Here is a 13873-nt window from a genome sequence, read left to right as displayed (position 1 = left end):
CAGCTCCTCTGTGACACGCTCTGGGGGTCAGTGGCACACGGGGCCTGGCAGCCAGAGCTGCCCTCTCCCCCACTGTGCCCGACCTCTCCCCACACATCCCTGCGAGGCTGGGGTGAGCCCAGGCGCTGGAGGCTGCTCTCACCACTGCTCTGCTTTGCAGGAGCTGCTTTGCCGTGCAAAGGAGTAGGCAGGGGGAGGTGGTGGGATCACGCTGGAGGCTGCATGGTGAAGTGAAGAACAGGAGGAAGGGACTGGAGAGAAACATTTTCCTGGCCTCCTTCCTCCTGCATGTGCTGAGCCGCATGGAGGGGGACCCAGAGATGGACTTCGGGGGCCTTTGCCACAGGACCCAGCACATACCTGTGTTTCCCACACTCAGCACAAAGGGTAAGGCCTTCAGGAGCTCTTTCTAGAGGCCTGTCACGTGGAGAAGGCACTCAAGAACTAGCTGTGCACAGCGCTGGAAACCTGCTGTGATCTTGATGTGAACAGACTGGGGGTTGCACGGGGAGTCCTGACTGTGCAGTCATGGGCCGAGGTGCCAATCTGTCCCCCAGGGCTCCAGGGTCCTCGTCCTGGCTCGGACCCTGCCTTCCGGGGGCAGCCCCAGGCAGAAGTGCCTGGCCCTGAGGGTTGCTGCTAGCCTCGCAATGAGGATGGCCCACCCGGAGCTTGGAGCTGAGTGGAGGAGCTGGAGCTGCTCGGGTGGGCGTGCAGAGTCTCTGTGCAAGGACAGAGGCAATGGGGGAAACTGGTCCCTGCAGGGGAGGCGCTGGGGGAGGCCTCGAGACTCCTGTGGGCACAGGCCCATCCTCTCACTAGGGTGGATGGAGGTCCATTGCCAAGTTTCCCCAGTGTGGAGTGGAAAGGAGTCCTGGCTGGAGCGGGCTGAGGTGTCGTGCAGCTCTGGCTGGGCTCTGGAGAGATGCTGCCAATGCATGTGTTAGGCAAGAGACCTTTGAGTTCCCCGTGGCTCTGCTTGGCTTCTTGTGTGGGAGCCCAGCCACCGCCTCTGGCCTCCTCCTGCTGCATCTTCTTGCGGCTCCACATTGGCAGGACTGGCTTTGAGCTCGGAGGCACCTTCCCGCTGTGGATGTCAGACGGCAGGATGCCCTTGTCCACCGCGTGTCTCATGCCTCTGGTTCAGCTCTGATCTCTCCTGGTATCCAAGTAAAGCGTACAGTCTGAAGCGAAAGCCTGAACTTGCTGGTGCCTGTCATGGCTGTGTGTTTTGGGGCAGGAGGGAAGGGGAGCTTACACCCGCACTGGTTGTCTCCTTGCTTCGGAAAGTGCAGAATGATGGTGAGCTTGTCGACTTGGAGCATGACGTGTCTTTCCCTTGCCTTCCAGAGGTCCTCGCTGTCTGGGGGTGTGTGTCTGACTACACTGTACAGCAGCTGCTCCTGAACAAGGTGGGTCTTGTGTGCTCTTCCTCCCATCAAACCCTGATGCTTGCAGGCCTCCTGGCACCCCTGTGCGAGGCAGTGCAATTATTCTTCCCCTCCTCTGGGAGCAGAAAGCCCACCCCAGAAGGACACTGCAGCTCCTCTGTCAAGAGAGGTAGACGATCAGGCCTAGCCCCGTGTGAGAAAGTGCTGGACACTTTCTGGGGCTTCTCTAGGGCCCACGGCTAGAGTGCAAAGACCAAACAGGAAGCCGGGACGTTCTTTGGGGTTGTTTGATTGCTGGCAGTCCCTTGGATCTTATCTGGCTGGGGAGGCTTGCTCGGCTTTTACTGCATCAGATCTTCCATTGAGAGAGAAGAGTAAGGAGAAAAAAATGCTGAGCCTCTAGGCCTTCTCAGCAGCTTTCCGAGGTGCCTGTCTTCTCCTCTGTGCATCATGAGTGGCCCGGGCGCAAAGCCCTGTCCCTGCGCTCTGATGAATCGCGAGTGAATTTTCCCCTCTGCAGAACTCTTACCATGGCTCCTTTGGCTTCTCTTTTGTTTTCAGGGCGTCAGAATTCCCAGACTTGGGACATTTGATGTCGTTGAAGTGCAAGTAGAGAGTGGAGAGAATACTCTTTTGACTGTTTGGAGACCCAGGTTTCATCTTGCAAAGACTATTGCAGACATTCATGGCCTCACAGATGATAAAGCATACGCTTTTGGTAAGGGGACGGAGGAAAAACCTTTCCTTCCCTTTGCACCCTAGCGGGGCTGTGGGCTCATTGCTGTTTAGAAGTGATGAGGATTTCTTCAAAAGCTGCCAAGAAGAGCATCAGCTCGCCCAGAACAGCCAACCAAGCAACCAAGTAGCACTTTCTAAAAGGGGCCCTTTCTGCAGGAGTTTTTTAATACTCCTCAGATCAGAGTCCTGCCTAACATGAGACTCTGTGTCTTTGACCTGCTTGATGCCTGGCCACATCCCCGGTGTTTTGGGGTTGGTTATTCTAACCAGTGGGCGCTCCACATTTAAGCTGCAGCAGACCTTGTTGAAGCAAATGCCAGGGTTCCGGCTCACTCCTATGGCCTTGTTCTCATTGAAGGGGGACTAAGTCATCTGCAGACATTCTTGAGACAGAAATGGAAACAGCAGTTTGTAGAAAATCCCATCGGTGACCATGTTGATCATAATTTCTGGCCAGTGCTGTCAGCACGGTGGCTGCAGTGTGACATCATTGCTGGTGCCTGGGGGCACTGAGAGCTCGGGGCAGCGTTTGCAGTGATTTGTTTCCCTCCCATGACCCCGTCATCTCTTCGTTGGGAACGATGGTCTGGCACTGCCCAGGGACAGGACTCTGGCACCAGAAGCGAGGCATCTGCTGCTGCAATCTGAGGGTCTGTGGGGCGATGACCTGAATAACCCAAAGATCTGTTGTGCAGTCCTTGAGCTTGCCTTCTGCATGACACCCCTCTGACATGGCACAGCTGAGTCCCTTTGAGCCCCGAGTGCACAGAGTGCACCTGGCCGTGGGGCCTGGGCCACACACACCTCCGTGTGCATGGTGCTTTGAACCTATTCCCAGAAGGCAGGAAATCGGCTTGTGTCTGAAATCTGCCAGAGGCATCAAGAGGACAGCTCTGAAGCTGTGTGTTGCCTGAGAGTCTGGGGGCAGCTGAAGCTTGGCTTCAGTTTCTTGAACGGTCCCGTGAGTTCTTGTGTCTGTTGTTGTTGTTTGCTAGATCAGAAACAAATGGAGCCACTGAAGTGTGCTGACTTAGCCTTGGACGTCGTGGCTTCAAGGAAGACAGTGAAGGCTTGCATTCGAGAGACCGTGCATCTTTTCTGTCACTACTCAGAGAAAGGCGAGAACGTTGCCTTTGTTTTGAAGGACATTGGCATGCTCATTATCCAGGGCAAAGAGGTGAAAATGAGATTTTACAAGGACTTTCTGAAAAGGCTGAATGGGACTGACAAGCTGCTCAAAGCTCTTCTCCGCGTAAGTTTTTTGCTTTCCAGGGCTGCTTCTAGTCATTTGGGGCTTCTCTCACAGGGCGAGTGAACGGATTTCTGCTGGCAGGCCACAGCCTCTTCCAGGTGCTGGAGCTAGACATGGTCTGCGGCAAGGCCAGCGCTCTGTGGTGTCCTTTGCTCACCTTCAGTGTCTTGGCAACCCAGAGGAACCTCGGAAGAGCTGTGCTGGCTGCAGGCAGAGCTCCCTCTAGCCCGGCCTGCCAGCCCCGAATCCTTTGGGAAAGAGGGCAAGAACAGGGCACTTCCCACCCTACTTCCCTCCCCGCCTCTCCCCACTAAGGTGTCCCTGGATGTTAAGAGCACGGGGTGATCCCGCTGCTTTTGGAAGCTGCTTCTACTTTGGTCCCATCCGGCATTGTGGGGCAGGGAGTCCAGCAGGTTCAATGCAAGTTGCACAGAGTATTTCTGTGTGTCCATTTGAAAACTCCTGCCTGATCCTTTCCATCAGGAAAGAGCTGGTCTCATGGACGGAGCCTGTTGCTTCTTGCCCTTGTAGAAGCCCGGCAGCATTATTAGCTAGTCTCAGTTTTCTGTGCCGCTTCTCTTCTTCAGAAGTGAGGAGCAGTGTGAGTGAAAGAGCCATTTCTGAGAGCTGTCTGAGAGCCAGCTTCTTGTGTGAGCAGAAGAGAGGTTTGCTGCCTTTGTGGGCAAGGCAGTCATTTCCTTGGCATCCTCTCACTTGTCTCTGTGCCTGCTGCAGATGCCGGGGATGAAGGACTCTTTGCTGTTGGGCACCAAGACTGCTGCTTCTCAGACCCGTTCCGGCCGCGTCATCGTCTTTCCACAGTGAGTAGGTTTGGCTCAGCAGCCCCTGGCTGACGTGCAAGAGCTTGTCTACTCAGGAAGTCGCTGGAGACCAACTCTTTCAAGTGCCGGCACCCCACGCATGCTTTTCCTTACTTTGGACGAAGTGTGTCTTCACAAGGAGTAATGTGGAAGAGCAACGCTTTCTCCAAAGCCCGTTGGTTCTCTTTCTGTAGGGTTGAGACTGGGAAACAGACAAGAAGGGGAATTCTGGTTATTTCCCGTGGGCTGACTTTTACGTGGAAAGTGGCTCTTAGAAAGTGGATCAAAGAGCAGATCCATTCAAGTCTTCTCTTTGTGCCATTTTCATGGGTCCTGTGAGTCTCGAGGGCACAGAATGTCTCCTGACTGCCTCCTTCCTGGGTACAGACGAGGGGTACAGAAGGAGGGATTTCTTGACCTCAGGGTAGCTGCTGTGCAGTGGGGCTCTGCAGAGCTCTGTCATGGGCCCAGGGCTGCAGAGCAACTCCATGAACGACCGAGAGGGTGGAGTTTACTCTTTACAGGTGCACTGACATTTGTCAGGGAAGGTCTGCAAGTGAGCTGGAGGGCAAGACTAGCCTTCCCCATGGTCTTGTCTAACTGGAGAAAAAGAGACCGGTCTTCATGTACTCTACAAATAAGAGATTAGAGGTGGTATCCAATGGCAGGAAGGCAGATTTATGCCCCTCCAGGCACTGGTCTCAGTTTTCTCAAATATCTGCAAGCATGTTGCGTCATCTGCTTTGGAACACTCTGGACTTGACAGCACCTCTGAAAGACCTCTGTGACCAGATCCCTAATGCAAACTGCAAAGGGCATGTGTGTGTTCTCACTCCAACCTGGTGCCGCCGCCTTCTTTCCAGGTTTCAGCTTCAGACCGAGCTTCGGAGAAGAGCCATGAAACCTGCTGTGAAAGACAGTGCAAAGCCTATTCGAGCAACAAAGGTGAAAGAAGAAGAGCTTAGCGATAAGAGGGTCGAAAAAGGTAACGTCACAGCTGACTCCTTACAGAGCTGTGTAGCTTTCCCTGTTGTCCGTACCCCTAGGGAAGCAGAGCCAAGGTTATCATGGGATGTATGGGAGAGTCTAAAGGGCTTCCTGGGACTTTATTTCACCCAGCATGGCAAATCTCTGGGGACTTGTTCTGGACCAGGAGCCCCCAACAGCCCTGCACCACCAGTTGCAGTTGACAGTGGTGCTCGTCCCACAGGCTGCAGCCGACACTGGTGAAGGACACTTTCTCACTGCACTCCATTCCCGAGCATACGTTGCAAGCTGCTCTTCTCTTTGAGGAGTTTGTGCAGGAAGGCGACAAAAGCTAGGGAAATCCATTGGCTTTGTGAATAACAAATTTTACCTTGAATTCAAAGGGCAGAAAGAACGCTGTAGTTCCTCACAGAACTACTGTGTTTGAATTTGAGGAGAAAAATGACCTAGAGATGATTGTCAAAGGGCTGCCAACCTGTGCCAAAGCTCCATTTCCCTTTCAAAACTGGGAATTTCAAAACGAGGATCTTCAGGCTGAATACGACAAAGTCATGCCCATGAGACCAGCCACAGAGATCAGACATTCTGCTCCTCTCGTGTGAAATTCTTCCCCCCAGAGAGACTTTCTTAAGTCACCATCTCCTCCCAGCAAGCTGTCTTTTTCAGAGTATGGAGCAGGTAAAGCAGCACAAAAGCCATTCCCTGGAGAGCAAGTGAAGGAAGAAACGGAGCAGAGAAAAAAGTCCTCCGTGGGGTGAGTCTCTTGTCGAAAGGGATGAGGGTGAGGCTGTGCTGTTGTTCTGGTGCGAGTGAGAGGTGTCCTTTGAACGCAACTGTCTGCACCAGCTTTGAAGGGCTATGACCACAGGCCACAACAACGCCTGCTTTCTGGCTGCATGGCAAGTGCGTAGTGGGTGTTTGTGAGACTCTCGTGTTGCCTGCATTTCTCGCCTGCCTCTGCTTCCAGGACACAGCTCTTTTGGGCACCTAAAGGCAAGTTGCGACTCCACAAGCTCAGGATCTTTTTCTTCTTCCCCTCAGAGCTATCTGAAAGGATCTTTCTGTTTGATGAAACTGGTTCAGGGTCTATAGACATTTCCATGAGAGCGCAGAGGGATGCAGAAGCTCTCAAATAGCTCTCGGGTGGTGCACGTGTTTGTCTGAGCTGTGTCCTGCTCTGGGTTACTCCTGGGGCTCAGGCAGAACTGGCACAGATAGCATTAAACATGAAGCAGCTCCGTGCTTTAGTTTAACGGATGCTGCTTTACTGAGCTTTGGGGCACTGTTTAGTTCACTAGGAGTCTGTCCCTTTCTGTTGAATGCCAAGAGAAGTGCTGTAGATAGACACGTGGCAGGCTTGCTTTTCTCACTGCATCACTTCCTCCTCCTTCGAGACTGTCCGCAAGTAAGAGTCCTCTTTCCAAACCTAAACACACAGTACTGGAGGCCATCAAAGAGTCTATACTGCAATTGCCAGGAGAGGGGAATGGCGTGTCCTGTCACGTCAAGGGAAAGCGGAGATCCTGGCCTTTCCTTTGCTGACATCACGCCACACCTGGGTGTTACAGCGCAGGCCTATCCCTCTTCTTCTGTTTGCATTTGAGCACAGTTAAGACATTACACCTAACTCTGCTGTGCAATTGCCTTCTGCTGCAGAAGCAGGTGCAGAGCTTGTGAGCCCAGTGTGGAGAGCAAGCTACTGCTGAGCTCATGCCAAGTCTTCCCGCTGTGCATTTCAGCTGGCTGCCAGCAATCCCAGGGTGCTCCTTGAAGAAAGAGAAAGGCAAGCAGGAACCAACACCTCAAGCCCAACGCAAAACCAAGCTTCCCCTTTGTGAAGAGTATCAGAGAGCCAGACAGGTACGTGGTATGGATGTGTGTAATTATTGTGTCGCATTCACTTGTAGAGAAGCCCAGTTATGCGACCATTGGTTCTGAAAAGACCAGACCTTAGGGTGTGTTCCTTGTAACATTGGAGTGTGGCTTTTGGATCTTGAAAAGGGGCAGGGGAGTCGGTACTTTTTGAGCATACTGTTCACTTCTGCAGCCTCAGGAAACACAGCAGAACACTTGCGCAGGCATCCTTTGTAGTGGAAAGGTAACTGTGAGGCTTGTATAGGATGACAGAAAAGGGAGAGGTCCTTTTCAGTTCATGGGTTGTTTGCATCCTTGGTGAGAAGAGAAGGGCGTTTCAGGGGTGCCTTGATGAGCTTTACAGCAAACCGCCGCTAACAGAAAGCCTCAAGACACGGGGCAGAAAACTGGGTAAGAATAGCACCCCCTCCCAAAAGAAAAACCACCCACATGCTCTTGCATTCCTGTGGCCCTCCAGGAAATACACGACCTGATCCTGCAAAGGGACCAACGCAATCGCTGGGCCTCCTGGGAGGACAAGCAGCGTAAGAAAGAGCGATCAGAGATGGCAGCTCTGAAAGCTAGAAGAGCGAGGGAAGAGCTCCGAAGGGCGCAGGTACTGGAAGGCTTGGGAAACATTTGGAGAGAGGAGTCTTCTCCTCCTGTGGAGGAGCTGAGTGTTAAAGGTGGCTCAAGTATCCAAGTCATAGCATTGCTGCCAGGCAATAGCGGGCCGTGGGATTGTTGCCTTCCTTGCTTGCCTGCTCATTGCTAGGAGGGAGAAGCTGCCAATAAAACCGGCAGGACAGAAATGGTTACCTGCTGGGGAGAGGGCTTGAAGTCATCATCCCTTCCTTGCACTTAGGCAATCTCTGCCTTCAGTGCATGCCGTGGAGCCTGAACACAAGCTCTCCTAGTCAAATGGCTTGAGCCAGCTGTCCTGAGACTGCATGCAGGGGCAGAGCTCTGAGGGTGGGGGGGCTGCCTTTTTTGTTACTCTACCTCTATTAGCGTAGTCAGTAGTATTCTTCTTAAGAAGAAGGTCTGGTTCTGTAAGTCTACCATAAATACATAAAAAGAAAGACAGAAATAAATACATCAAGAAAGAAAGAGAGAGAGAGAGAGGGAAAGAAAGAAGAAGAAAAAGGTTTCTATTGGCTTCTGTGGCTGGAGAGAAGCAGCCTTGAATGTTGACCTGGCTGGAAAAAGACTTCAGGGCTGAATGTGGAGAGCATGGCTGTAGAGTCAGCAGATGCCTTCCAGGCTGCTCGGTGATGCTCCTTCTGGTGGCCTCTCCGACTAAGTGCATTCTCTTTTTTCCCCTTGCTTAACAGTTGGAAAATCAGGCAAGATGCCTGGGAGATTCTGCCATTGATGTGGTGGCTCTTGAAATGGAAAGAAGGAAGAATGTTAACTGGATCAGAGTGGATGAAGTAAGACCTTTTTAGGAAAGGAAAACCTACTTCCCACGCCGGTAACGTCTTTCTCAAAGCTGTGGCGTTGCTTTCTAGCGGTGTGTGGAACAGGCCAAGAAACATGAGGAACTGGGTCCCTGGCTCAAGAACAGACCTCGTGTGATTAAGCACACGTTTCCAGGAGGACAGTTGTTGGAGGAGCAGCAAGGGTGGCAGTGAGCACTGGTGCTGAGGGTGAAGGCCGGGACCAGAAGGGGTGCTTTGGGTGGGCTGGTCTGACCTGCTGAATCCCCAGCAAGATTGCACAGCAGAGGTGCTGCTCCGCCAAGGGCTGTTCCTTCCCCCTGTTTCTGAGGCCTGGAGTGATCTCAGAGTGAGAGGGAAGTGCTGGAGGGAAAGTGCTGCGCAGCCTTGCTCAGACACAGACGTAGCCCTGCGGCAGGCTGAGGCAGTTCCCCTGGTTGTCCAGCTACGGCTGCAGCGTTCCTGCCCCGGGGCAGCTGTTGTCCCTGGGGTGTCTGAGGCCAGAGCAGCAAAATGCTCGGTGCGGCTGCACAGGTCCTGGGGTTCCTGGCTTCTCTAGCGCTGAACCCCCAGTGTGTTGCAGTGAGGCTAGAGGCAAGGCAAAATGTTTTCTCTTATTTGTGCTTCAGCTGGAGCCAAGTCCTGGAACGCTCCCAGCTTTTGACCCTGACTTCTTCCGGTTCCCGACTGACGATGCCGGGCCAAAGAGAAGCTGCCAGGAAGAACAGTCGGCAAGCAGGAAAGCCCTCCTCCGCCAGAGGAAATGAGCAGAGGAGAAAAAGACGACTTCACTCTTCAGTTCTGCAACAGAGAAAAAGGCAGAGGCTAAAGACCAAAGGCTGAGTGTGTGTGTGCCAGCTGCAAGAAAGGCCGGGGACAGGCGCGTGGCGATGCCCCACAGAGGTGTCAGGGATCCACATCCCAGAGCCTTGGGGCTGGATACAGCACCCTCTGGCTTTCTGCAACATGAGATTGCCCTGGGTTCGGCCTGACGCCAGGGGCCCCTCTGACAGCCCAAGCAAATGCCTGCTCCTCATGCTGAATTGAAGAGGCTGTGGGCACAACGGGGACCATGCACGCAGGGCTGGGGCAGGGGCTCAGATGGAGTGAGAAGGAGAAGTTGTCCCTGCTGCTGTGGCCACACTTCACCACGAAGAAGCCCCAGGGCCATGGATCAGACAGCCCTGATATTCGGAGAGTGTTTGTTGGGCACTGAGAAAAAGATGGAAAGAAGGGCCATGAAAGTGCAGGCTAGCAGAAGGGGGTTGATGTTTGGCTCTCCCTTCTCAAACCAGAGAGTCTGTCCTTCCCTCCCAGAGTCTCAAGACTGAGGCGCTTTGCCCTGAGGGTCGGTGCCTGGTCAGTCCGGCGTCTCCTGCCTGCCTGACTCACCAACAGGCTTTGCACACGAGGGTCGCTGTCGCCTGACGGAGGGCACTGAAGCTCCAGCAGATGCAGGTCCAGGTCACCACGCGCTATTTCTGTGCCTTCTCCCTGTGCATCACCCTGAACCCTTCCTATTCACTCCTTAGCACTCGGGGAAGCCTTGGCACCATGACCAGTATGAACAGTGCCAGAGGGAGTGGTGACAGCGACTGCCAGCTGTGCCAGCACACTCTGAGTTTTGTTCCCTTGAATTAAACCAAGGCCCCAAACTGACGGGACTCTTTCCCTGGTGGGGCAGAAAACCGGCTCTTAGCAACATGTGAGCTTTGGCGGGGCAGGACGAGGACAGCTGCGAGTCAGGGTTGCCTGCCAGGCCTTGCTGCCAGGACAGCCGTCTCCGAAGGTCGTGCCGTAACTACTCAGCCGCAGCCCTGGTTGTTGTGACTCAGGGACCTCCCAGTCTCTCTTGGTCACTGGCAGCGGAGGGCAGGGGTGCTGCTGTGCCCAGCACATGCCCTGGTGATGGGGACTCTGCGGGGAGGAGGGAAGAGCTGGCCTAGCCCTCTTGGAGAGAGGAGGGAGCGAGCCCAAGCCTCGCTGCCTGATGCACAGCCCTGGCTGCGTTCGTGTGCGTGCGTTTGGCTTGCCGGAGCGCTGGGCCTTTGGGGTGTGAAGGGGAGAACATGGATCCCAAGAGCGGGAGGTGGAAGCTCAGCTCCAGGCAGCGCTGGGCACTCATGGAGCAGAGCTGCAGGGCCCTGCATCCCATTGCAGGAGAGCAGCAGGGCTTATCAGCCAGGGGCAGGCACAGCCAGGCAGCTCCTGGGTGCCCAGGCCAACCCAGCCAGGGGTCCCCAGCACTGGGCAAGAACTGCCACTGCCAGGGAACAACCTCGTCCAGCAACGCAGCCCCAGGTGACTTTGGGAGCACCTCTTTGAGGGCAGAGGGCAGGGAACGAGATTGGATGGAGGTACCTTCCCTCTGCCAAAGCTGTGTCCTGGGCTTGGGAGTCTTTTCCAGATGCCCCCTGGTCAGAAATGCCTGGGCCTCTCCTCTGAGCAGGTCCTGGAGGGCAGATGGCTGCCCCTCTTTGGCTCGTCCCTGGCCCCGCTCGCTGAGGAGTAAAGACTGCATGGAGCTCCAGACTGGCCAGTCCCTGGGGACGGCACCTCCGGGGCTGAGGGCAGGCATGCTGCTGCGGGACTCCCGCTGCTGCTGTCACTGTCCTGTCATCCTTTGAAACCTGGGTCTTCATCAGGAGGAGCAATGGTGCAACTCCATGCCCTGACATGTCATGTAGCGCGTGAAAGGGGGCCTCTGGCCTTCTTGACAAAACCCCAAGCAGAAGGGCCTCGTGGCTGAGGTGCACTTTGCACGACTACTCTGCAGAGAGCTGTTGCAGGATGTCAGAAGGAGGAGCAGAGAGCATGAGGGGAGATGTCAGGCAAGCGGAGCCTCAGAGGATCTCCTCTCAGGACTGCCTGAAAGCAGAGACCTCGACAAGTAGCCCTTGCTCCTACGGGTTCCTAAGGGGCTCTGCTGCAGGACAGGCAGGGTCTGCCAGTGCTCCTGCCACCGCAGAGGGGACCCCACTGTGTGCCATTTTCAACTGCAGGGATTCGCCTTTGCTCTCTCAGAGATGTTTCTGGACAACTGCAAGGAACCCCACGGTGGGAAGGAGGAGAGAGGCCCACAAGCGCGACGGCACTGGGGAGAGACGGGAGTGATCCAAGAGGCCCATGTCTGTCTGTTGGAGTGAGGGCAGGAGGGATGGCAGAGCCTCCCTCATTTTCTGCCCCACTCTCGAGGTCAGGGCACTTGTGGGAGGGCAGGTTTCAGCAGAGAGGGGCTCTGGGGTGGATGTTTCCGCTTTAGGCGCTAGGACAGAATCCCCTGGCGCTGCCCAGCCCCAGCTGTCCCTGCAATGGAGGCGTGCCTGTGCCTGCCATCAGGGAGGAGGCCAAGGGAGCCTGGGAGCAGGACTGGCAGGCAGAGACGAGGGTGTGCGAGGGAAAGGCAGCCCCCAGGAGTGGAGGATTTCTGCCCAGAGCCAGGGAGCAATGGGAGGCTCTCTTTGTCGACCATGTCTGCGAGGGGCCTGAAGGGCAGGGTCTGCTTGTTGCGAGGGCTCTGAAGAAGCCGCAGGAGCAAAATCCCTGTCTGCCAGGGTAGCCAAGGGCTCTTGTGCCCAGCTTCTGGCCCCCAGACTTCGTCTTCACATGGAACCCAGTGACAGAATGGTGACGGTGTCACAGTGGACAATGCGATGACACGGGTCACCAGGGCCAGGAGATAAAGGCCTCCTGGTGTCTGGCTGGCACTAGGTTGGGAGGCAGCACCTCTGAGCAACCTGGTGAGGTGAGGGGAGTGGGGGCAGGTGTCCAGCAGAGGGATGGCTTGGGGAGGGGTGTGGATCGGGGGTCCTGCGCAGGGCGGAAAGGGCAGCCGCGGAGACAATCCCACTTCTCAGGGGAGCCGCAGAGCTCAAGGGCTGTCAGCCTCCCGTGCCCATCCGCAGTGCCCCTCGCCTGTGGTGCGACAGAGCCTTGGGCAGCACCAGCCTTGCTTGAGTGTCAGGGCAACGGAGGGGCTTGGTGGGTGCTGCTGAGGGAGGGAGCAGGTGCCCATGCCTCTGAGGTCCTGGTGCTGTGCTGCAGTCACCCCCTTGTCCTGCTCGTCCCTCAGGGTCGGCAGAGGAGCCTCTGGAGGGGAAAGCCCAGCCTAGCTGTGGCAGGACCTTTCCAGAGCTCTCAGCACCGACCTGCGCTGTGGCCGCCATGAAGCGGAAGGCTCGCCAGTCGAGGGAGGATGGTGAGAGCAAAGTATCCCAGCAGCTCCCAGAAACCGGGCAAAGGTGTTGTGGGGGTGACTTTTGTGCGGAGCTGGGAGCGGTGGCAATGGGCTGCAGGAGGTCCTCAAGAGCCCCACTGCAGGGCCCCTCTTGAACTTCAGCCAAGGAGGCTTGTTGTGTGGGGAGGGAGGGCTGTGTGGGGAGGGCAGGCGCTGCCCAGAGCTTGCTGTGCTCCAGGAGTCCAGGGAGGAAAGGGGAAGGCAAGGGCAGGGAGAGAGCGGGAGCCTCTGAGGCTGTGGGGAGCTGGGAGGGGCCTTGCTTTGGGCCAGAGCGTGGCACAGTCGGGGAGAGGCGGGGGCTGGAGTCAGCACCTTCTTGGCTGGGGTGTCCGTGGGAGCGGGATGTGCGTGGGAGTGGACGGGGACCGGCTGTGAAGGCAAAGCCCCACGGCCTGTGGGGAGGCGCTCTGACTCCTGAGACCCAGCGACACCCTTCCGCAGGCTGTCTGCCACCTCCTGCCCATCGCACTCCTGGGCGCCTGTTGTGACGCTCATCCCAGCAATGCCCCCTTCCTCTCCAAGGCCCCCGAGGGCCCTGCCAACGGCTCCAGGCCTGCTGCACCCCCGGCACAGCCGAGAGAGGATGCTCTCTTGGGGGAAATCCTCAGGCTGACTCTCCCCAGCCCCTGGAGAGGTGCTCAGTGGTGGTGATGTGTGCTCTCCCTCGCTGCTTCCCTTCCCTCCCTGCCTCCAGAGTGTGTGCTGTGTCGCCGTGCCCACTCTGAGCCGGATGTCTACGGGCAGACGTGCCAGGAGGACGGCCTCTGCGCACATGAGTTTTGCCTGGTGAGTTCCCCTGGGGCTGCCCACAGCTTTGCCCTGGCACCCCAAGGGGCATGTGTGCATGCGTGGAATCGCAGCCCCAGATGCCCTGTAGGTGCCAACTCCTCCTCCTGCGCTCCCAGCACAGCCCCCCCACCCAGGTGCTGCCGAGCGACCCTATTCCCTGTGTGGGCGAGATCCAAGCCTCCTGAGCTGGCCCTCACAAGCAGATGCGCCCAGCCCTGGGGACTCCTTGAGTTGCTTTCCTGAGCCCCCTCTTGCTCTTCACGGCCACCCAAGCATGGCATCTGCTCAGCTCAACCAGGCCCAGCCGGACAGCTCTGCAGTGGTGTCCACCAGCTCTTCTCCACACTTCCCTGGGTCAGTGCCTT

This window comes from Dromaius novaehollandiae, chromosome 6 (assembly GCF_036370855.1).
Source record: "Dromaius novaehollandiae isolate bDroNov1 chromosome 6, bDroNov1.hap1, whole genome shotgun sequence".
Lineage (NCBI taxonomy): Eukaryota > Metazoa > Chordata > Aves > Casuariiformes > Dromaiidae > Dromaius > Dromaius novaehollandiae.
Note: the sequence above shows the minus strand (reverse complement) of the source record.